Here is a 24,985-nt window from a genome sequence, read left to right on the forward strand (position 1 = left end):
ATAGATCAATCTGGGAAGAATTGGCATCTTAACAGTGAGCCTATTCATAAATACATTAAGTCCCCTACGTACAAACCATCAAGGTGTGAACTCTCAAAGATGCGAACATGTGTTCACATGTTGAATCACCTAAGTTACTTCATGTGTCTGGCATGCATTGTCACACGTGTGCATTCTCTACAAGTGGTTGTGCTTTTGTGTACTTTACTGTACAGTACTGTATAGAGTACAGTAGTACAGTACCTTTATTTCAAGCCCCGAATATCTGGAAGCAAATGTAAAAGCAGCAGTGATGTAGCTGGTACTACTATACTTTTCAAGGTTCTGTACTCTAAGATTTAAAATGTTTTCTTTATTTTTTGTGTTTGTTTTTTATGTATTATTTGTGTGAAAACTATTATACACCTATTACAGTATAGTACTATATAGCCGATCGTGTTAGTTGGGTACATAGGCTAACTTTGTTGGACTTACGAACAAACTGGACTTAGGAATGCGCTCTCGGAATGGAACTCGTTCATATGTAGGGGACTCACTGTATAGAATATTTCTCCATTTATTTAGATTTTCTTTGATTTATTCCATCAGGTTTTCTAGCTTTTCTCATATAGATCCTGTATATAAGTTTTTAGATACATACATAAGTATTTTTGGTGCTAATGTAAATGGAATTGTGTTTTTATTTCAAATTCTAGTTGTTCATTGCCCATACTAGGGGAGCGCAGTTTTGTTTACTAACCTTTTATCCCTGCTCTTGAATGAGTCCACCAGTTTTTCCAGTAAAACTGATGATTTTTGCTGTCAACCTTGAACTGAATCAACCATCACTCATCACTTACAAAGCTTCAGATATTAACACTTGAGCTGGAGTATTTGAGTGGGGTGAGATTGGAAGCATACCCAGGCAAAAGGCCAGAGAATTGCTATTGGTTTTCCCCAGTGTAGTAGCAATTTTTCAAGAGCATACACATCTCATTTTGTTGTATGTCTTTGGTCACTTTGAAATATCCTGAGATACTTGAAATAATTCTTTTTCTTTTACTATTTTATCCAATTTTATACTTGCTTTCTGTATGGAGAATGGCTTGATCTCCACACACAGATATTATTGAAAGTCCACAACCTGAATTTAATTATTTAAACCCAAATATCCCCCTTCCTTAAATATGCTTGATGCCCAAGAATGGTGTTAGTTGACTGCTTCCAAAATAAAGAACCAGTCTAATACCTCCATATTAAGCAAAAATATTTAAAGAAAGTATGTTTCTTATCATACTTATACTCCATGATATTTCTTGCATGAACAGAGGAGAACTCATGGCATTACAGACTTGGAACCAGATAAGATGTTGGGAAATTTGACACAAACCTAATCTATTCCATAGAATTACCAATTATATGATGGTAATCTTTTCCTTGATTTAATGAATTAGTACTAACTATCCTAGGAGAGAAGTGAACTAGTATCTAGATCTTCATAATCTGCTTTTGGTAAAGTTTTAACGATTATGGGAAATGTGTCTTTATCCAGACTTACCCATCATGCTTTCTATCTAGTCTTGAGGAAGTTATAAGACCTGTTTGCTCTCTGTCTGATGACTATAACTCATTAGATTTAGCTGTGTCACTTAGGTAACCGACTTAGGGAAAGGCCTCATACAATGAAATGTTGAAGCCTAATTCTTCAACAAAATAAAAAGCCTAATTCTTTCTGCCAAACAAACCCTGAAACTAGGAAAGCCTAATTTCCTATAGCATTTTCTTGGAAGCAGAGGATAAGGAGTTCTGATTAAATCCACATTTGATACAGCTGTCTAGAAGTAGCATGTAAATCCTACAGAGCTGCCAAGGCAACACATGCTGTCCTCATACATTTTTTTTCCTTTATGATATACTTTATTTATTTTTCTCACACATTTCAATTAATCACTAAATTAAGTCTACATGTGAGAATGAAAGGACTAAATATTAGCAAAGAACCATTCACAAATGCAAAAATTATGTTCTATTTATACTTGATGACAATTTATTTCTGTAGGAAGTTCCTATTAAGTCCACTCATCACTAAGAATAAATGAAAATGAGCTTGAACTTTGCAAGTATATTTGATTTTACAGTTGCCTTCCATAATAATATCTAGGCTTACCAATTTAGACACAGATATTACCAGAAACTTTATAAATATGCTTATTTGTGTGCACATTTGTCAAAGCTAATCTTTGGTAATAGGCTCACATGTATTAATGATTATCAAATGAATGTGTTGTTGATATTTTGGTTCTCCTCACTTCCCTGTTATAGCTCATCATTACAGACCCTCATTGGAAAATTTCCTCAGCTCACTGCCTTTTTCTCCCTCTGTTACACTTGACTATTCACAATCCGGTCCTAGATGAGCCCAAACATCCATATTCTGCTTTACTGAATGTGCATAGCTGGACAGTGATGGAAATGATCATACACGGGCAAGGCGGTATCACTTATCAATTCATAACCACAGCCTCAAATGGGTACACAGTCACAATGTTTTAGAGCAAGCTCACTCTCTTACTATCCCACCATGTATATATAGCACCTTTCCTTCAATTCTCCATCTCCTGTGTTTCTCATATATAACTGGTATCTTTTCCCCATATTGATGATCTTTCCTCAAAAATCATGTCCACTGAGAGCATCCTCATCTTACTTGAGGGAACTCCTTCTTACCAGTTTAACAGGCTAAAAGATTTGGGGTCAACCTTGGTTCCCCTCATTCTTTCATACTCCACCTCTCATCTATCAGCAAGTCTTCTTTATATTCAAGAGTTTCAGAATCTAATCACTTCTCACCTCTTCCACTGCTGCCAGTGTGATCTGACCTACAATCTTGGTTATTTCAATACCGTCCTAACAGGTCACCAAACTTGGCTGAATTGTCTTGGTTCTAATTGCCATCACTTAAAATAATGCCTGCCACTTAGTAGTTACTTAATAAATATTTGATAAATTAGGAGAGTTTGATTGAATGAATGAATTAACATTCAAACATAGTTTAAAATTCTTACTAAAGATAAACTCACTCTTTTCAACAAACGGTGCTAGGACTTAATATTGTTAAGATGACAGTATTACCCAAAGCGATCTATGGATTCAGTGCAATCTGTATCAAAATCCCAATGACATTTTTGGCAAAAATAGAAAACCCTATCCTAAAATTCCTATGGAATCTCAAGGGACCCCTAAATAATCAAAACAATTTTGTTCTGAAAAAGAATAAAGTTGGAAAAGTAAACTCAAAATAAAAATAACTCATAAACCCTCTTATTCCATACCCTCTTCCAGTGAATGTTCTGTTTTCTACCAGTACTACTTTCCCCAATTCTCGCACCCACCAAATGCGCTTTTTATAAATCACAAAAGTGTTGTCTACCCCTATAGTGTCTACCTTCTTACTTGACACTTGTCCATCGTCTTCCTCTGGATTCTGCATTCATATCCCCCACTACTCCATGTTCAAATTCTAAGAGACACAACCTTACCTTAAATGATCTCTTAGTGGGATTTTACAATCTTATTTTCTTTGTCAACAGGTCTCCATATTTTCCTCATACCACTCTGTGTTCTCATTACTTTTCTACTTTTCAAGTTATCTCTTGAACCAGACTTTAAGTGTCAGAGATCCTCTAGACTCAGGACCAGGCCCCTTGTTTTCTCTTTCTGTACTCTCTCATCCTTCCATCAAATACCCCAACCCCTGTTCCGCGTGGCAGACTCCTCATCCCTCAAGTGTTTATGTAAATGTCATTCAAAGAGGGCTTCTCCTGATGACCCTAATTCTCCCTCTTCTCCTTCCATTTTCTGATTATTCTGCTTATCTTCCTATAAGTTATCTTACTCATTTCGCCATTCTTAAATTTCTTTCAAATCACACTTGGAATCAGTTTTGAAGATTAAATCACGCATTTGTATAATCTCTTAAATTTTCTCATAAAAATTTATTGAAAATTGCTATGGTATGGTAGAACACAGCCATAATTATTTAGGAACTTCTCTCTGAAAGCTTGGACAATATTCTTTTTCCCTTTGGCGTATGGTGAGTAAGTTGCTAACGACAGAGGAAAAGAAATGTTATTTTTTAAAGTGTATGTTTTTATTATTTCCCACTTGTTCCCCAAATTATATCTTACCAAGGAATTTAAAAATATTTATTCATAGAAATCTCAACCAACATAAGTATAAACATATATATTGTAGTTACCAACCACTATTATTTTATTTTTATGCCACAAATGAAATACAACATACGTAGTAACTCGTTGTTCTACATTTTTATGGAAAGTGCATGACAGGCTTGCCTTCTCTTATGCATTTCCCCATTAATTCCACACAGCACCAGCATGAGACCTTTAGAGCCACAGAATAGAGAAAAATAATCTGCCTCCAAAAGTCCTGTGGGATTCCCAGCTGCATTGGTAGTTTATGCCCAGTTTGAACAGAAAATGGCTGAGCCATAGTTAACAGTGTTAAGTTTGGTTCCAATAACATTTAGTCTGCGTGAATTACAGAGAGACATAGGAGCGACCAGGGTGATTTGAGGAACTGTCACTCTATCTCCATTTTCTTTTAAATCAGATAAATTCTGTGATGAAATCATGCAAAATATAAAAGGGAAAGAAGTGTTAAAAATTATTAAACAGAAACTTCAATTAAATAGACTTGGGAGACCAGAAAGGGGAACTCTCATGCCGTACCACGATAGCAGAGCCCAGTAGGAAAAAGAGACTTGTCTTTTTTCCTGGCAAGGACTCAGCCAATGAAAAGCCATGGACTCTATGTTTACTATAGCCCTCCCAACTTCCTTTTTCCCTCTATAAAAGCATTCTTCTTCCCTTGCTGTAGGGGGACTTGCACGTGACTCACCATGTGTTGCAAGACCCCAAATTGCAATTCTCTTCTGATGTCTAATAAACCCGTCTTTGCTGAAGCAATATCTGGCAGTCTACTTATTTAAGGTCAACAGAAGCATAAATGAAAGTCACTAATTGTAAAAGATAGATAACACCTAAAACAGGAAGGAAAGACAAGTTTATCACAGAAAATATTTTGGAAGGGTACCTATCATAGAATATGGTATATCCATATACTTGTAATTCAGCACTACCTTTCTGCAGTATATTTAGTCATCAGGGTATGGAATACTCAAATGCATTATCAGATTGTAAACTGAGTGATCAGAATAATAGCTAAAATCATTTCTATCGGGTAATGTGGCAGGCTTCAAATATATTGAGTGTAAAAAAATGTTGTAATCAAATGCTTTATTAAAAAACCCCTCTGAACTAAATTCATTAAAACAGAAAAAAGCATTAGCTTGCAGACAGCCAGATTAAAATGTTGTAATAGCTACTCAGAGTATTATTAATTTTCTCAACTTCTTTGGTCTTCATTTTTCTATTGAAATATGAGAAAAACAAGTTTAGCTCATAGAAATACTGTGAAAAGCAAACTATATGACCTGTAAAACATTTGATTCAAGCAGCAATTTTAAAAAGACACTTTCCTAATTGAAATACATTGCTTTTAAGGTCTGTCATATACCTCAATTTCTGGATTATTCAGTTATATTAACATTTCTCCCCACTGTCTGAAACATTAAGACAATGATGTGTGTGAAATTTCCTCTCAGTTTTGGTAAATGTTAGCAGTTAAGGTGATTGATGGTGTTTCAGTGCTCCATTATTCCTATCTCCTCAGTTCCCTGGAAGATGTTTTGGAATCCTTGTAAAAGCCCCAGTGATCTGATAATTCCTTTAATTGTTTTCAAAGATATATTAAGTCCTCTGACTTCCTTAATTGACACTTTCTAATTGCTGTGCAGAGCTTGCGGTAAACTGAGGAGGAAAGAAATTGTAAAGGGGGTACATACTGATTTAACCTTTGAGTTAAAAAATAAGTGCTCTTTAGTTTGTAAAACACCAGTTCTGTAGCCACCATTATGAACACCAATAATGGGTATTTGAGCAGCATTTTTTAAAGTGTATAGTGGTTGAGACTGGTGCTTTTAAAGTTCAGTGTGCCTGTAAACATCTGGGAGCTTGTTACAATGCAGATTCTAATTCAGTAGGTCTGGACTGGGAGCTGAGAATCTGTATTTCTAAGCTCCTGGGTCATGCCCATCCTGTGGGGCCTCAAACTACTACTACTCAATCCTTGAGTAGCAAGGATTTTGAAGCCTTTGCTTGTGTAAAGAAATTTGAGCAAAAAAGGAAATCATCCAGTTGAACTTCACTTACTGTTTAGAAACGGTTTGGGCTATGCAAGGAAATCTTCTCCAAGACACTTTTATATTTTCAGAAGGCAAAGCAAAGACTGAGTAGATACATATGGAATAAACTCATCCAGTATGTTGGAAATAGTGTGGGGTTTGGTGCCAGAGATCTGGCTTTGACTTCATTTGGGCTACTCACTAATTGTCTAATCCTGGGCAAAACTACCTAAATAACCTTGATCCTCAGTTTGCTTATTCATAAAATAAGTTCAGTAACAACTACTTGTGAGATCATTATAAGCACTAAAAGAGAAAACATGTCATCAGCATGATGAAAAGTGAAAGTATTTTTTTCTCTTCTTCAGCATACATAGTTGTATTTTTATATGCTGTCTATGCCTTGTACTGTATATTACACTTTATACTAGCAGTATTTACAGTATGAATATGTCAGGTTTTTTCTATTTTAAATAAGTATTTAAAATGTTAATCATTTCATTTCGATTATTAAATATCAGTCATATTTAATGGTGAGTCTTTGACAGGAATCAAAAGATTTAATTATATAATTATTCCCATACTAATTAGTATCTAAGTTATCGTTACATAACAATGACTGAAACACACTATCAAAAAAATTGTGAACTGTCTATTTCAGTTTTCTACATGTGCACAAAGTCAGAGACCTGAATTCAAGGCTTAGCTCTGACAATAATTTATGTTTCCTTGGGAAAGACACTTAATTCCTGTGGACCTTGGCTTCCTACCCTGGAAAATCAGATTGGATTACAACTAAAATCTCTTCCATCTCAAAATTTCTAATCCCCACCCTATTAGGGCTCTTGCACCTCATTGGCTGAAAGTTTAACCACATGTATACATATACCATGGCAGAATAGTGAGACTAGTCTTTGAACAGTCAAGTGTGAAATCAGCTATGTAAATTCAACACTCACCACATGAGTATATTCACACTCAGTTCACATTTGATGTTGATAAAACCACTCATATAAATCTAAAATAATTATTATTGAACATTTGCTAGCTACTCTTCCACATTTTATTTAAAAAACTAAGTTATTTAATCTTCATTATAACCCTATGAAAGTAAGTACTATTGGTATCTTCACTTTACAGTTGAGGAAAGTAAGGCACAGGGAGGTTAACATGCCTGTGGTCACTTAGGGTTTTGACCCCATGACTTGGCTCTGGAGGTCACATTCTTAACCACTACGATAAGCAAGTAGTTTCAGCATAAACATAAATGTTTCCTAACTCATAATTTATTTAGTCTGTGAGGTGGGAGCTCTGAATTGACTTTTTATTAGTTGATTTATGTATACGAGGCTCCCATAAAATCATTCTTTCAACCGTGTTAAAGATTGCCCCCACAAGCATTTTGACCAGAACCTATTATTTTGTTTCAGTGTCCTTTGTAGACACACATTTAAGGACAGATTTTTTGATACCTGCTTTGCCCCACCACCCCTTACCTTCACTGTACCACCCTTCCCTCCAAAGAGAAAAACTTGCTTAAGCGACCCAAGAAATGAAAATCATCAGAAAGTCACTCATTCTCTTTTTGTTAGCACGTTTGCAACTCTAAGGAAAAGGATTTTCTTCTTGATAGTATTGCAACACGTTATGCAACTTCTAGGGAAAATAGTTCACTGCGTTTTATTGGTAACAAGTCAAGTAAACATAAATTCAAGTCCAAGTTAAGTAGTTATGCTTTTTGAAGATTTTATATCTGGTGTAGTCTGCTCAGTGTCACCAAGTTTCCACAGCAATATAGCTGTAACATTACTTCTGAGAGAACTTGCATCAGGCACACTGGAGCAGATTTATGTCATCAACCCCGACAAGGTATTAATCATTCCCTGAGGTCACTTTCAACTATCAGAGTAAGTCCACTTGAAAAAATTGCCAAAACTGCCTTCAAACCAGGTCTCATGGTTAGCTTTCAGTGGTGGAAAAACAGAAGTTGAAAATTCACAAAACAAGTTTCTTGGCAGAGAAGACATGAAGACTGTGATTCAGATGGGGGTGCTGCCATTCCTTAGCACACTTACAAAATGTCTGTGTTATGAAAACCAGGACACACTTGGGGGAAAATAAACAGATTTATCAGCCTGGTTACAATTTTATGAGGTACAATGTTGAAAAGTTTCCACTGTCTGTGTGAAATCCTGACAAGATAATTTAGGCATGGCGGGACTTACGTGTCCCTTCTGTCAGATGCTAGAAAAAACATTAAGAGCCAGGTACACTTTTCTCATTTGAGACTGGGCCAGGTTCTAAAGATCTGTTTATATTTTCAAGATTTTATCTTTGTGGAAGTCAAACAACTAGCTTAAGTACATGTTTGGGAGCTGGTTATTACCTCACTAAATATCTGTCGTCAAATTGAGGAGAATGAGAGTACTAATATTTAGTCAGGAGTGTTCCATTGTCAAGTGCCTCAGATTTAGCTGGCAGAGGAATTGCATCTCCATGGGAACGTTCAGAGACCTGAACTATATCTGAATCTGTGCTTAAAAGTATAGGGAGAGGAGGTAGATATTGAAAGGTCATCTAAGATATATAAAGATAACAATGAGTCTATGGCAAATAGACTCTCCTGAAGTCTTTTATTTGAGGTTTCTATTTGTGTGTGCATGTGGGTGGATGTTATATGTACGTAATTTAATTAAAGAAATAGATACAGAATTTTTGAAAGGAAGGACCAACTGAAAGCATCTTTTCTGTCCTCCCAAACTATTCTTTCCAACGACTTTCTTCCCCACTCCCAAGTGAGATCTTTCAGCTTGAGTATTTTCTATGCACAACTGATTCGAAAACCCACATGTGAGAGGGAGAATGCTGGCATCCTTGGTGAAGATATTTACTTGCAATACTTCTTGGTTTCTATCTACATTTAAGATGGTTGAGGATGCAGTTCAGCTATTTCAAGCAATTGTGTTTATGATGTTTTTCCTTTTCCACATGTAGTCGTTTGAACAATAGGCTTTTTTCCCCTACTCTAAAGATCTTTAAGCGTGGTTTATTCCACACTTCCTTGAAACACTTAAAGTCTGATCCAAATTCACCCCTTTATTAAGAAGATTTCAGCCCAACTTTTTGAGATTTACCCAATTTATAAGGATAGTGTTATAGATCTCAAAAAATAAAAAAAAAAAGAAGCGTTCAGGAAGTAAAAGAAGGAGTTCAGTGCTTTCAGGAACTGCAATTCTTTTTGAGTAGCAACAAATATTGACTAGATTTTTTACAGTGAAGAGTGACTTTATGAATAATTTTCCAAGGCTGCTTGGGAGATCAAATGTCTTCTTCCTACCCCCCCAATCAACCCCTTACCCATAGAACTTTTGTTCAAGAGTCCAGTGTATCATCTCACACTCTTCAGAAATGAGTATGCTTTATTTGTCCATTTTCTCCCATGCATATCAAAATCCAACTTAAGACTTTAATCAAAAAATATATAAATATATTTTTGTTACACTTAGTCCAAATTAGGTACTGTACCTGGCAAAGGTTGGGTCAAATAGAAAATGATGTATCTCTTAAGTATAGACTTGGTTATTCCAACAGTGTTATTCCATGGGATTACACGGGGTAGCGAGAGAATTCCAGATAGGAAGATAACTCAGCTTTAAGCAGCTGTTTACTACTGACTTACTTTGTGTATATGAGCCCCTCAGAGAGGAAATTATAAAGGCCGAAAATTCACATACATAATGATGAACTTCGTCCTATAAAAAGTAAGATATGAATCCCATACCCTCCCGCCTTCCCACCTGTCCTTTCTGATTTCAATGTTGCTTCAGTGGAGAAGCTGTCTAGTGGGCTATATAAGTGACTGTCTTATACTATCTTAAATATTCTCTACAACTACCTTTATATCAGGGTAGAAGGGAAACATTTGGGATGGAACAACACAGCATAGTTTGAAGATATTTAACTCCTTAGACTTAGACTATATGTGGTTCCAAACAGTAATATGACTTCTCACTGACTGCTATAGACCAAATGTTCTCATGCCTCCAAGATTCATATGTTAAATTCGGATACCTAATGTGATGGTATTTGGCGGTGGGGTCTCTGGGAGGTGATTAGATCATGAGGGCAGAGGCCTCATGAATGAGATTAGTGCCCTTGAAAATAGAGGCCTCAGAGAACTCTCTGACCCTCTTTCACCACGTGAGGTTACAGAGAGAAGGCAGCCTTCTGTAAACCAGGAAGCTGGCCCTCACGAGACACCAAATCTGCCAGTGCTTTGATCTCAGACTTTCTAGCCTCCAGAAGTGTGAGAAATAAATTTTTCTTGTTTATGAGCCATCCAGTCTATGGTATTCTTTTGTAACAGCCCAAACGAACTAACATACTGGCCCAAGGCCTACTTTCATAATGTGAAGTGTTGGGTGGTAGCTCTCTTTGATGTTTGAAGAAGATGACATACTTCTTCATAATTGTGTGTGTGTGTGTTTTAGTTGAGAGTCTTCCAAATATAATCATGTAATAGCTACCATTTGATTTTCACTTGGTCTTTTTGGTTATAGATATGAGAGACAGAGTAATAAAAATCCACAGAAAATTAAACAATATCATTTTTAGAGCAAATAATGTACTTTTTCAAATCGAGGATAACATGAAAAAGCATCACTGATTTACTAACACCTTTTCAAAAAAAACTCACTACAAAAGTACACATCAATTAATTTAAAAAAATACTAATTGTAGAAATGTGAAAACAAGTGTGGCTTATAATTATGGAAATATAATAGTTTTTCTCTTTCTCTTTAATATCAAATTACTTTACTAGCCCTGTTATTAAATTACACTGATTCATAAATACTTGAATGCCACCATTTATACTATAACAATACTTTATTATTCTGGGTGGTCAGTCATACAGAAACCTAGAGAATAGTGTTCTAAAATGGAAAATCACTGTGCTTTCCCTCTATCCAAACTTGTTCTTGGAACAGTCTTGCCTTGAGAACTATAATAATGCTAAGGTTCACGAACCTTCTCTCCATCTCCTCAGAAACGTATCCAGATCAGCAATCAGCATTTCCCCATCTTTCATGGAATAAAAGGCGGGAATGTGGTCAGTTTTTCTGAGACATGTTGCCAAAATTTTAAGGTTATATCAACAGCAGAGTGGATATAAGAATGAACCATCCTTTCTATTAAAATGGGAGGAAAAGAGACCTAATTTCAATTTTTTCATTTAGAGATTTGCTTTGAACATTTTCTCTGTATACTGTAGTGACCTGAAGTTGCTTCCACCACCACACCCAGTCCCACAAGGTTTTAATTGGCGTGCCTGATAATATTGTTTTAAATATAGCAGGGAAGGCCTCCCAGCACTAACTGTTTCTATAGAGCGTTACTGAACTCTTGGGGAATTTTTCCTCCAAAAAAAGCATGGAATTCCTCTCTGAAATATTTATTTCTCTAGGGCTGTAAGTGGAAAGTGTCTGGAATAAAAAAGAGAATGAGAAGGAGACAGTGAGAGAGCCTGGGGAGGGGGAACAGAGAAGGAGGGGAGAGAGACAGAGAGATTCTTGGTAAATAATTCTTAGCTTATAATTGGTTTTAATGACTCTAGTTACCTGTAAAAGTAAAGGAAAGCAATTTTGACAGTTTTGAAATTTGCCACTTAAATTTCACACTTGCCTTGTGAAATTTCCATGTGCCCATGGGAAGCAAATCCTTTTTGGATTTTTGCACATTTGCATTCTGCTGAGAATATATTTGACTTTTGCCAAATGAGATTTGGAAGGTGCTAACAAAAAACTTCCATGGTATGAATGAAAAGTCTACTGATCATTTCCCCTGTCTTTGGAAATACCCTTCTTTTCAAATTACCCAATAGTAAAGAGGTAAATGACTATTTATTTGCTGTTTGTTGCCTACAAAACAAACATCATTGAACCTAAAATCATCTTTTTTCTTGAACTTTTACATTGCATCTAAAACTCCAGGCTGCAGTAGTAGACAACTATTTGCAACTATTTGCAGTAGTAGACAACTCACTATTTGCAGTTATGCCAAGATTTTTTTTCTGATAATAATTCCCCAGTAGTCCCTCAAACTCTAAGTTGTCTGTCATATTTGGGCCATGTCAGGATGAGATGTCCACTGCTCTGTCATCTAGAAGGATGGCATACTACTTCCAAGTCTACCCTTATTGAAGGAAGCTAATCCGCGCTTCTTTTAATTCCCTTGTTGTGTGTAAAACTTTACTGTTGGATACCTTTAGGGACTATATAACCATGTTTGATTTCCTTCTTACCATAGTCTACAAATGGTCCTTTTGACCCACATTCTTTCTTATGCATCCTACAGAGATAATCACCAAAGAGTGGGTGTTGGCTGACAGATACTGATGTCACCAAGACCAATTAAAATGGAGAGCCAGAGTCAAAATCCTGATTCCTTTCCTGCCATCACTTCCAAAGTAGCCTTTTTCATGCATCCAGGTAATGCTTAGGCTCTCAATCCAAGATTAAAAACATCTGCTGGAGGAATTGTCAAATAGTCTTGGAACACTTAGTCGAATTCACAGGAACTCCATCTGGGACTGGTGATACTTACTTCTTTCATATCTTTAATTGTTTCTAGCACCTCCATAGATCAAAGTTCTCTCCATAATACTTTCTTTCCATCATGGCATATTTACCCATTTTATATCAAAATATATAATCTTTACCATCTGGTTTCATAGAGGAATATAAATCTTTATCAAAGTAGATTAACATTAAGTAACCTTTTTTTTTGGCTCTGTATGCCTGTATTTCTTTCTTAAGTGCAAATTTAAGAAAATCATCCTCTCTTCAATGGTAGATTTTAAATTTAGAAACAAGATTCCTGGGCTTTTCTAACTGTGGAGTATTTTTACGTGTTGCCTGGGCTTGAATTTAGAAGTTCAAAAGAAATCAGTTATCATTCATCTTCTGTACTAGAATGATGTTTATTGCTCTTACAACATATATCACACAATCTTGATTGTAATTTTGCACATTTGCAAATATATGTCATGTCACAGAACTACAAACATATAAAGATATAATTAGGTTTAAACAATTTTTAGTACTTGGTCCAGTTCATAGCAGATACTTAACAAATTATTATATTAATATCACAACAAATTATTATGTGATTATGTACTCAATAAGTATTGTTTAAATGTTAAAAGGAAGATTTTTGTGTTAAAATGAAAATTGTGTATCAGCTAAATGTGGCAGAGCCTTAAGTAATAGAAGGCCAAAATTATTGCACATATATACAGAAATATTAGGTAATAATATGATCCGCACAAATGAATGTGTCACTAGTTGTTATAACTCATAAGCTCCTATTTTCATACTATATTCCTGTGACATTTTATATTTTTCTACACTTGCACATCCAGTGTACTCTTTTCTCTCAAACACAGTGCAGTAACTTATTGCTTCTATTCACCCCACTTTTTCTATCATGCACACAATTTGGGTCTTTAACATAGACAGTTCATTACTTATAAGAGGTAAAAGTATATGTTAAACCTTAAAATATTTGTGTTGTAAATGTCTTTTCTATAGACAGATATTAGGGTTTTTAATCTCAAGTTTCCAATTGGGTGTCAGTGAGTCTCTCTTGAAAGCATAGACAGAATTCTCATTTATTATCCTTAATAAAATAAATTCACATTCTAATTTCGAACACTGAAAAGCAGACATGGACTGAAGAGACACTTTTAACTGAGGAGATCCTCCTGCAAAAAAATGTTTTGGAATTTGGTAGACTTAGTCTTTGTCTTCATTTTGGATAGTTACCAATTCTCTAATCCTGGTGTTAAGGATAACACCTCAGTCGTGTTCCTCTTATTCCAAGGCGAAGACCTCTTCCAAGGAGCATACCAAAAATTCTAAATATACCTCATCTTCTTCTATTATGACATATGCCATTGGGAACTATGAGAAATGAGCTGCTTTTAAGGCACAGCTTTGAAAAGATAGCATTTCTTACAATGGCATATATCCTGTTAAACTTCAAACAGTGAAGTATTTTAGGAGCAAATGTCAAGGCAAGTGTTGGAAAAATTTATAGGAGAAAGGAGAAGAAATATCTAACCATTAGGTCATGTGAATACACCAATTTTTATTGAAATTATAGCTCTAGAAACTTCAGGACTTTGCTATAATATCATACATTGATAAAGTGAAACATTTATATTTGGACAATTAAATTTACAAATGCATAGTTGTCTAAAAATACAAAATGATTTTGAAATATTTAATATGGTATTCGTTCATTGCCTGAATTAAATGTGGCTGTACAAAGTACCTAGTAAAGGAGAAAAAACCTTGAAGTAGGACTCCAAAGAGTTTTAAGATTATGTTTTAATCCAATATCTAATGCTAACTAGAAATTATGATCATAGGCAATATATTTAATTTCTCTGGGCCTCATATATAAAATTAGAGGATTGGACTGTATGATTTTTAAAGTTCCTTTAAACACTAAAATTCTGTGATCCAAGACAGAAAACATTTAGATAATAGTCATTTTATTCAAACCAAGCCCCACATAAAACTCTGTAGTATCACCCTAAACTTCAACCTGTACAAGCTGAGTGGAAAGCCTAGAATTTGCCTTCGTGATGTTCTAATGAGACACCCCAACACCCCCACTGTGGTGATGTCAGGGAAAGCCAAGTAGGGAACGGGGACTTTTATCCCTGCTGGCCAATAATAAGCCTCATTCTAAGCCTCCAGGTTAGTGGAGACTAACTAGGGAGACTGGATTTTGTCTCCCACCCAGAAGTAGTAAAGCATCCCTTCCCCTCCTTCAGGTGGAATCAGAGGATCCCTAGTGAAAAGTCAAGACTTTCAAAATAGCTAAGCCACCACCACACCTCCCCCCTTCTCCAGCAATAATGAGGAGCTTCCCTCCTTGTGCCAGTGGAGGATAAGTGGGTAATGTAAGCTGCTACCACAACCTAACAATAATGATATAGTGCTTCCCCCTTCCCCTGCCAGAGCAGTTTGAGGGAAAGCTAGCTAAAGCAGAAGTTTAAGATCCAGAGCCTCAGAACATAAAACAAAAATGTCCCGGTTGCAACAGAAAGTCACTTACAATGAGAACCAGGGAGATCTCCTACTCAGTGAAAAGAGACAATCACCAAGATGACCTAGGTGTTAGAATTATCTGACAAATACCTTAAAAGAGTCATCATAAAAATACTTCACTGAGCAACTAAAAATATATGTGAAACAAATAAAAAATTAGAAAGTCTCAGCAAAGAAATAGATGATATAAAGAAGAACCAAATAGAAATTTTAGAACTGAAAAATACAATAGGCAAAATTAAAGGCCCGTGGATGGGCTCAGTGGTAGAATGGAGTGGACAAAGAAACAAATAGCTTTGAAATTATTGAAAAAATAAAAAATTGAAATTATTCTATCTGAGATTAAATAAACTAAACATAAATGAACAGAGCCTCAGGGACCAGGGAGATTATAACAAAAGAGCTAATATTCATGTCATTGGAGTCCTAGAAGGAGAGAAGGAAGGCAGGTCTGAAAAAATACTCAAAGAAATAATGGCTGAAAACTTCCCAAATTTGGCAAGAGACGTAAACCTACCGAATTAGGACACTGAATGAGCCCCAAAGAAATCAATGCCAAAGCGCATCAAAATTAAAGTGAAAATTAAAGACAAATCTTGAAGACAGTCATAGACATACAACATCTCATGTGTAGGAGAAACATAATTAGAATGACAAGATTTCTTATCAGAATCCATGGAGACTAGAAGGAAGTGGCACAGTATTTTTCAGGTGCTGAATTGTCAGCTCAATCCTACAGCTAATGAATATGTGTTTCGGAAGTGAAGGAGACATCAAGAGGAAGGAAAATGAAAAGAATTTGTCCCAGGGGACCTACCCTAAAAGAATAGCTAAAGGAATTCTCTGAACAGAAAGGAAACAATATAAGAAGGAACCTTATTATATCAGGAAGGAAGGACATAATAAGCAAAAATATCAGTAAATACAGTAGGCCTATATTCTTCTCCTGAGTTTTCAAAATTATGTTTGATGGTTAAAGCAAAAATTATAAAACTGTTGCAGTTCTAAATATATGTAAAGAAAATAAGATAATTATAAGTGGGTAAGGGTAATGAGAAGTAAAGGGAACTAATGTTTGTATCCTTCACTTGAGCTGGTAAAATGAGAACATCAGTAAACTGTGATGTTACATATACCTATACCTATGTATATACCAGGGAATCTATACAAAGAGGCATATTCAAAATGCTATAGATAGATCAAAAGAGAATTATAAAATATGTTCAAGTAACTCACAGGAGGGCATGAAAAGAAAACAGAGAAATAAAAAACAGAAGGAGCAAAAATAAAAAACCCCAAAAAATGACAAACTAAAGCCCTAACACATCAATAATAACACGAAATGTAAATAGTCTAAATATGCCAGTTAAACAATGGAGACTGACATATTGGATTAAAAATATGACCCAACTGTATGCTGATAACAATAAAATCACTTCGAATATAATGAGATAAGCAGGTAGAAAATAAAAGGATGGGAAAAGATATATCATGGAAATATTAAAAAAAAAGAAAAGTAGGAGTGGCTATACTAATATCAGTACACTTCAGAGCAAAGAAATTTCCAGAGACAGAGAGGGATATTATATAATTATAAAAGGACCAATCCACAAAGACACAGCAATCTTAAATATGTATGTAACTAGACAACAGAGTTGGAAAATATGGTAGGAATAACTCACAAAGCTGAAAGGAGAAAAAGACAAATCCACAGTTATAGGGCTTCCCAGTGAATTCTTAGACTTGACACAAAAAGCACAATTCGTAAAAGGAAACACTGATAAATTGGACTTCATCAAAATTAAAAATATTTCTTCTGCGAAAGACCTTGTTTGAAACATGAAAAGACAAGCTACAGGCTGTAAGTCCAAGATCAAGGAGCCAGCATGGTCATTTTCTGGTGAAGGCTTTATTCCTGGCTTGCAGACAGCTGCCTTCTCACTGTGGCCTCACATCACGCACACGCACGCACACACACACACACACACACACACGCATGCGCACACATTGAGAGAGAAAAAGGGAGGGGGAGAGAGAGAGGGATCTTCGTCCTCTTGTAAGGGCACTAATCCCATCATGTTGACTTCACCCTCATGGCGTCATGACCTCTTCTAATCCCAATTACCTCCCAAGGGCCCCATCTCCAAATACCCTCACATTGGGGGTTAGGACTCCAACATGTGAATCTTGAGGGGGACACAATATTAAGTCCATAACAAAGGAAGAATACGAAAAATCCTAAAATTAGAAAATATGTAATTGAATACTTACTTACTCATATAATTTTATATCAACCTCTGGGATCTGTAAGAAGACCTACTGTTTTATTAGAGTTCAGTTGGAATTGGAAGGTTTAAAAGAATCACAGTTAAGCCCTCTGGTCTTTTCCATGAGGATAATCAACAACATTGGTTGATTATGTTTGTATGGATGAATTTGTCTGTTCATGGATAATGTTAGGTCTCCTAGAATAAATATCTTCTATGTAAATAGACCTGAAATTCATACCGTTCAAAACTGTCTCTTGGTTTATATTATACTACATTGCACTTTTTGTATGATATTGACACATGCTGATCCCTTTGCAGATCTGCAGTTGTAGCCACATATTAGATGAGTTTCCAGTGAAGCTGTCTAGCAAGCTGGGCTCTAGATAAATAAATACAAAGAAAAAAATACTAGATAAGGTATTGAGAAAGAATACACTCACATTGATGTGTATGGAAATATGATTGCTATTTTTAGGGTTAATTCTCTTCTTTTTTTTTCTTTTAGGAAAGAAACTCAAGAAAATAACTGTGGCATGAGGCCAGTTTCACATTGGATACAGATGGGAATTCCCAAGTAACGTGCTATAACTGCAAAAACTACAGACAATCCATGTCTAAAATTTTAAAGGGAATCTTTAACCTATTTAAAGAATTTGGGGTTTGAAATAATTCCATAGTGAACTAAGTTTACAGTGAGCAGTCAGAAATAGTTCTGGTGAATGAAGCTGTAGGCATTTAGAAGGGGGGTAAGAGAAGAAAAAAATCATGAGGAAATGAGGAATTTTTTTGGTAAATGAAAAAGAAGAAGTTGTAGTAAACATTTCAGAATTATGGGAGATGGGAGAATGCCTAGAGATCAGTATAAATATTGACAGAGTTTAAAATTAGGAATAGTTGATAAATGTGTTCTTAACTGCACTATCTGCTACTTTACAGGTACGTGTATATTTTATGTGACATGTCTATCTCCTAATACCATCACATTTGGGGTTAGGATTTAACATGAATTTTGGAGGGACACAAACATTCAGTCTATAGAACAGATACGTAGAAAGAAAGAAATATGCATACACATGTATGGCCTTTTTTCTCACACAAAAGGTAGAGTGTAATAAAAAATTGGGGGCCCTTGCTTTTTTTCGTCTAATGCATATATCCTTGGAATCCCTCAATATCAGTTAATAGAGATATTCATTCCTTTTATAGCTTGATAGTCCTCCATTGTATGAAAGTACCCTAGTTTATTCAGCCACTCTCATATGTGTGAGCATTTAGGTCATTTCCACTATTTTGATTTTACAAATAATGCTGCAGTGAATACCCTTGAGCATACATTTTTGTACTTTGAGGAATGTATGTTTAGGTTAGATTACTAAAATTGGGATTGGTGGACAAAAATTTAATATGAGCATCTTTTCATGTTTAAGGGTCATTTGCATATCATACCCTGTAAATTGTCCATTCAGGTTCTCTGCACATTTTTCTAATGGATTTTGGTCTTTGTATCTTTTGATTTTTTAAGAGTTCTTTACCATCGATAGTGGTTCTACACACTGGTATATTGTAAAAAATGCCCAAACAGCATTATATTGAAAATTAAGAACTGAAATTTGCAGGTGATTTCCTTCTTTTAAAAAAGAAAAGTAAATATAAGGTCATCCCTGTAGTAATAATAATACTCTCCATTAATTGCTTTCCAACCTAGCATGTTGTGAAGAGGTGAAGAAAACAGGAGCTTACCAGACATCAGAGAATTACACCCAATCCTAGGTAAGCATACTGGCTTTGACTATCATCTTTCTTGTATGATGAGAAGCAAACATACAATTGACCAGTTAGGTTCAAAATAATCCATATGGAATTTTAAAATATGTCCATCCCTTATTTGGTGTATAAAATCCTTGTCAAAACGGTCCCACAATTGGTCCAGAACACTGCCACCGCAGAAACTTTCTGTGGTACCTCATCATGGAGCAGCTTACCTTCCTTTACTTCCATATCATTCCTCAGAGCTTCTCTCTCTCATTTTCCCACTTTCTGGAATATATATACCTTGGGAATCTTTATTACTGTCAGCCTATTATTCTAACTCATAATTATCTGGATCCTTCCTTCCTTCCTTCCTTCCTCCCTCCCTCCCTCCCTCCCTCCATCCCTCCCTCCCTCCGTCCCTCCCTTCCTTCCTTCCTCCCTTCCTTCCTTCTCCACAATATGTTATGGACCCATGTCCTAGACTCAAGTTTGTTCTATATAAAGCCTTACCCTATCATAACTTCCTCATTTCAAAGATGTTACAGCATAGGTAGGTAGACCCCATGTTGCAGATTGAAGAATTAACAGAGGTCCGTAGAACTTGATAATAAGGTGCTACTGATTCTGTTTGACTCTCCTATGCATCTACATTCTTTGTCACCACATGTCAGAGGTTCAAGGTTAAAACCTGAATTTTTATGGGAATAAGGGTGTGTGTTTGCATGTGTTTTTCTTTTCATTTTGGAATTGGCTGGTACATGATTTACCGGTGAGAACTTTTTTTTTTCACTATGAAAACGCTTTAATGGTGGTGTCTGTACAGCATGTGATGTCAAGACAAGAAGAAAAGCAAATACACACACAGTGAGACATGGCTATTACAGAACAGGTTGAAAACACCAACTTAGATAAAATAGAAATCAACCCAGCAGGGCCATATGTCACAAGTTTGTAAACTAAGTTCACACTTCAGCAATTTATTACCCTTGCCTAAGTACTATTACACTATTCTGAAACCATTTAATCACTGCTGCTCCTATTTTCCCTTTTGCTACTATTCAGTTTCATCCCCATTCTGATTTATAATTAAATAAGTTCCTTCTTGACATTCATAATTACTCAACTCTACAACCTGAGGCAGAATTTCTTTCAAAGGAATCAGATTGATCTCACCTAATGAGTCCTTCCTAAAGTTTTATTTCTATTGCCAAGTGCACATTATCTTTTATTTGATATGATATACTGAATCCAGAAAGTTCCTTGAATGCCAAAATACCATTTCTCTCTCTCCACACTCTTTCTCCAGGGATTTACACATTTCTGTTTTACTCACCTCAGCCGTGATCCACACGCCTGCTATTTCCATCCCAGACATCTCTGCGAGCTGCCAATCATACTGCACTTGGCCAGAAGGCTTGGGGCTTTTGAGTCTGTACAGCCAAATATCTAGAGATTGGGTTCACTCTACCCAACACTTTTGAATTTTGATTTTGGTTTTATTTTTCATACAGACTTCCAGAAATTAAAAGTGGCTTTACCAAATCCCCATGCCACTTGACTCCATCCACTTATCTATATTTTGCATTTTTCCAGCTACAGTTCAGAAGCCACCCTAAGAGGAGATAGCAGAGACCCTTGAGGCTGCATTGAGTTTCACAATGAATGCATGCTACCTGACTGCTGGCCAGAGGCCTTATTTACTAATAATTTTACAATTTTGTGTTTCCTTCCAAGCCACCTCAGCAAGAATTTTCTTTTGAATTTCAGTGGTGAGGGATGATAGAATGATGACAGGTTGGCATGTTGCAGCTTGTACCAGTTGAATAGGAAGAAGCTTAAAGACTTTGGAGAAAATATCTAGGAATAGCTAGAGATCATAAGCATTGAAAACTCTGAGTAGTTCAATTGAGTGACTGTAAACCACTACAGGTAGCCTGTTTGCTTTCCACAAGTGACATCATTCTTATTTCTTCTCAAAATTTGACATGAAACGTCTTTGGAATTAGCAAATTACTATGTTTAATTACCTCACATTTGATGATGCTTATTGTTAGGATATGCAAATACCAGACAAAAGGGTTAAAATATCATTTTATCATAGACAATTTGTTGCTAGTGCCTCATGAATTTTTTTTAAAAAAATCATTTCATGTCTTGAATCCATCCCCCTAATATGGAAGATTGATTATTAATTATTAATAAAACTATGTTCTCTTGCAACTAGAGGGTAGTTTTACTGCCATTCTTAATATCAGGTGTTTAAATCATCACAGATACCAAATGGGGACAGCCTTGTAACATCCTCCCCATACAAGCTGAGAAATCAGAATTACAGCACACTAACTCCCAGTGGCACAAATTTGACACAGTTTTTTTCATCTTCACATGGACTGAAATACATCTGCATTTTTCTCTGTGAACACAGGATGGTAAGGCTGACGGCTATTTCATGATGACACCCATGGGGCTTCTGAGTCTTGATGGAGTTGTCATAGTGACCTAGTATTTGGCTCTCAGCTTTCTGTGTCCAAGATTTCAATATATCATTTCTATAGTGAGGTCTTGGGAAATTTGTGAGTTTGATTATATATGTATCCGAAATGCATTTATAAAGCAAATTTCAGATATATGTATTTATTTTAGAATACATCTTTGCAGTAATCAAAAAAGATCATATTTATTATACAAGATACCCCACTCCCAATATCAAAGTACCTAGAAATGAAATTAGCAAGCAGAGATTGTATGGGGAGTGTGAGATCCTACAGAAGGACTGGAGTGGTATTGAAGGCTTCTTCACTAAGCCCTTTGAACACTCTTGCTCTACTGATTGCTTCTTTCTGAGGACCAGAATATTTTACTTGAATCTTTTATATATTATCAACCTCTGTTACATCCTCTCTTGTTCTCTCTCTTATTTTTCTCTCTTCCTTTCAAAAATTGTTCTGATTAACCACTAGTACATTTTTTTCTGGCAAGCTCTCTTTGTCTCATATTCCATTATAACTGCCTTTCATTTTCATCGCAGTAGCACCTTTCAATTCATCTTATCATACTTTCATACTATGTTACAATTCATGAGGACATAAAGTTTTCTTAAAATTTCCCAGAAGAGTTACTATTACCCATTTTAAAAAGGATTAGTCCTATCACTAAGTCATTTGCAAATACTTTTTTTTTTTTGCCTTGAATAATTTTGGAGAAGGAATCCCATCCATCCATGGTGTACACGGTCTATATAGTTTCCCTCACAATTGGTGGGGGAGAATCCATCTATCTTTTAGACTTTAAGCCTTATGCATCCCCTAAACATATTTCCCCAAATGACAACAGTCATTGAAATCAGAAGTGCCATCTGCAGTGAAACTACATGGGAAAATAAACTAGCTTTGGCTCCCTTGGCCATAACCAACGATTACATCAAAGAAGGAGTAGATTAGTGGGGCAATGGTGTGTGCAGTTCAAAAATCGGGTTTTCTTGTCAGAGATTAGGATTTGAACCACAGCTCCACTGTTACTTCAGCTGTAGAACCATTGGCCAGTTCCCTCTCTTGGCTTTGGTTTTCTTATCTATAAAATGTAGAAAATAAAACACTCTCTCCCTCCTACTCTCTCCATCTCACACCAGCACTGGGGTTGTTTTAGGGCTTCAGTGAGAAAACACATATGAAATACTGAGCACAGTGACTGGCAGGAATGGGTCATCAATGAACGTTGGCCAACATGCTAACATCTGAAACAGGGTAAGGATGCTGTGACGGATTGTCTGCTGCCAACTCAGCATCATAATCGCACCCTTCTAAGGTCTGGGAAATTACATTCCCCAGACTCCCCTTCCCTATTTCATTCTGGGTAGAATTTCCCTTTGAGAGGAAGTTGCATGAGGTTTGGAAAGCAGAAGAGAAGTTAAAGCTATTATTTTCTGGATGTGGTGACAGCCAGACTTTAGGTAAGCATGAAGAGTCATAGCAGCTTTTCAAGCAAGCATGTGAGAACCACCAACATCATTGCTGCAGATGGTAGAGGTCTTCAAAAACTTCCCTAACTTTCCAGCTTTAGTGTCCTTGGTTTTCCATGGCAACTCTCTGATCTTCCCTCCCCAGCTCTCCAACATCTGTGTAAAGCCTAATTTCTAAATGAAATTTAGAGACTATTTTGGAGACACAGTGGCTTAGTTTTCCTGACTGATACCAGGCTGATAGATCTGGCTGTGGTCATGTTCAGAGAGCTGCTTGAGAGTGGAACTCACCTGGAACAGGGCAGCTGCTCCTGTCCTCCTTTGGGAGGGCTTATTTGTAGATTATTTGTATTACTAGACTGTGGCACCAGTGCAGTGCTGGGCACATTGCAGGAACTCAGTAGACATTCACTGAAAACCAGCATGCATGTATGGCTGCTTCTGTTTGCCCCATCACTCATTACCCTTCTTCTCAGATGTGTTCTTTCTTCCTTTCCCACCACTGTGTGGTTGAACAAGAGCCACAATCATCTTAGACCTTACTCTTCGGATCACATTTCATTGTTCCTGGTGTCACCTGGCTAATCAAAACCTTTCCAAAGAGTTTTTCAAATGAAAGAAAATAGAAGGGGCTCTTGCTGTATTATAATAGCCTGGAAGCTAGCTGTAGCCATTGTTTCCACAGAGTGGAGGAAATCTGTCTGAAAGAATGAGATGAACATTGTGGCAATAGTAGGCCTGTGAGACGGTGAGAGAACCCTGCTGCAGTAGTCTCCAATGAGTGGCATATTCCTCACCCTTACACTTTGGTTGAAGGACAGTACATTCACTTTCCTTGCCTAAATAATCAAGTTTGAGTTGAGTTTCTGTCATTACGCCAAAAGAGTAATGTCTGATATATTTGCTTGTATCCCAGTAGATTATCATGCCCCCATTCCTGCCTTCACCATTGGTTGTGCCCTTACCATTCACTTTCAGGAGGAGAGAACTGATAGAGGCAAAAGTTAAAGAGTTGAGTTAGAAAAGAAAATATGGGCACCTGTACAGGGAAGGCAGGAAGAGTGCTCCTGAGTGGTCTTCAAAGGCTTAGATGTGAGAAAGCAAAATTAATATTAATTTTTAAAAGTTTTTAAATGAATGCATCCTTTGCTGGGTAAAAGAACCAAGGTGTAGTGTTAGGACAACCATTCAATTTCCCGTTGTGTTGGTTACCTTATCCTCATGATCTATTCTAACTTATAACTTGTTATATCTCAATTTATCTACCTTCTAGTCATTCTGCTTTGTTAATCTGTAATCTGCATAAAAGCAGAGATTGTATTTTATCCATCTTCACATGCACAAGATCTAACATATAGCTTACCCCACAGTAGGTGATTAATAATTTTATGTTGAATGAATGAAATGTGTTCACACAAAGTATATGTATAACAAAGCAATATCTCTGTTTTGACATACTTTTTAAAAAAGCATCAAATGGCACAGTCATTTAAAGAAATATTGGACACATTATAGCTTAAAGAAATAAGGAATTTGGACAGTTTCTTGACATTTTGATTATATGAGGGAAATATATATTTATGCATATGTGTATGGTGTGTGTGTGTGTGTGTGTGTGTGTGTGTGTGTGTGTGTGTGTGTG

At 36.2% G+C, this 24,985-nt stretch overlaps 1 long non-coding RNA gene across 2 annotated transcripts in view; it reads left to right on the plus strand.

The window, feature by feature from the left end:
• LOC113618452 (uncharacterized) overlaps nucleotides 1-24,985 on the plus strand; it is a 219,471-nt gene that overhangs the window by 163,804 nt on the left and 30,682 nt on the right. The window contains exons 3-4 of one of the 2 annotated variants that reach the window (XR_003432019.1): nucleotides 12,599-12,732; nucleotides 18,139-19,403. This is a non-coding gene — a long non-coding RNA (uncharacterized LOC113618452). The remainder of the gene's footprint in view (nucleotides 1-12,598; nucleotides 12,733-18,138; nucleotides 19,404-24,985) is intronic. The other variant, XR_003432018.1, reaches the window with a different exon arrangement.

The sequence above is a fragment of the Aethalodelphis obliquidens genome, unplaced genomic scaffold (assembly GCF_003676395.1).
Source record: "Aethalodelphis obliquidens isolate GAN/ISIS:26980383/991018 unplaced genomic scaffold, ASM367639v1 scaffold5, whole genome shotgun sequence".
Taxonomy (NCBI): Eukaryota; Metazoa; Chordata; class Mammalia; order Artiodactyla; family Delphinidae; genus Aethalodelphis; species Aethalodelphis obliquidens.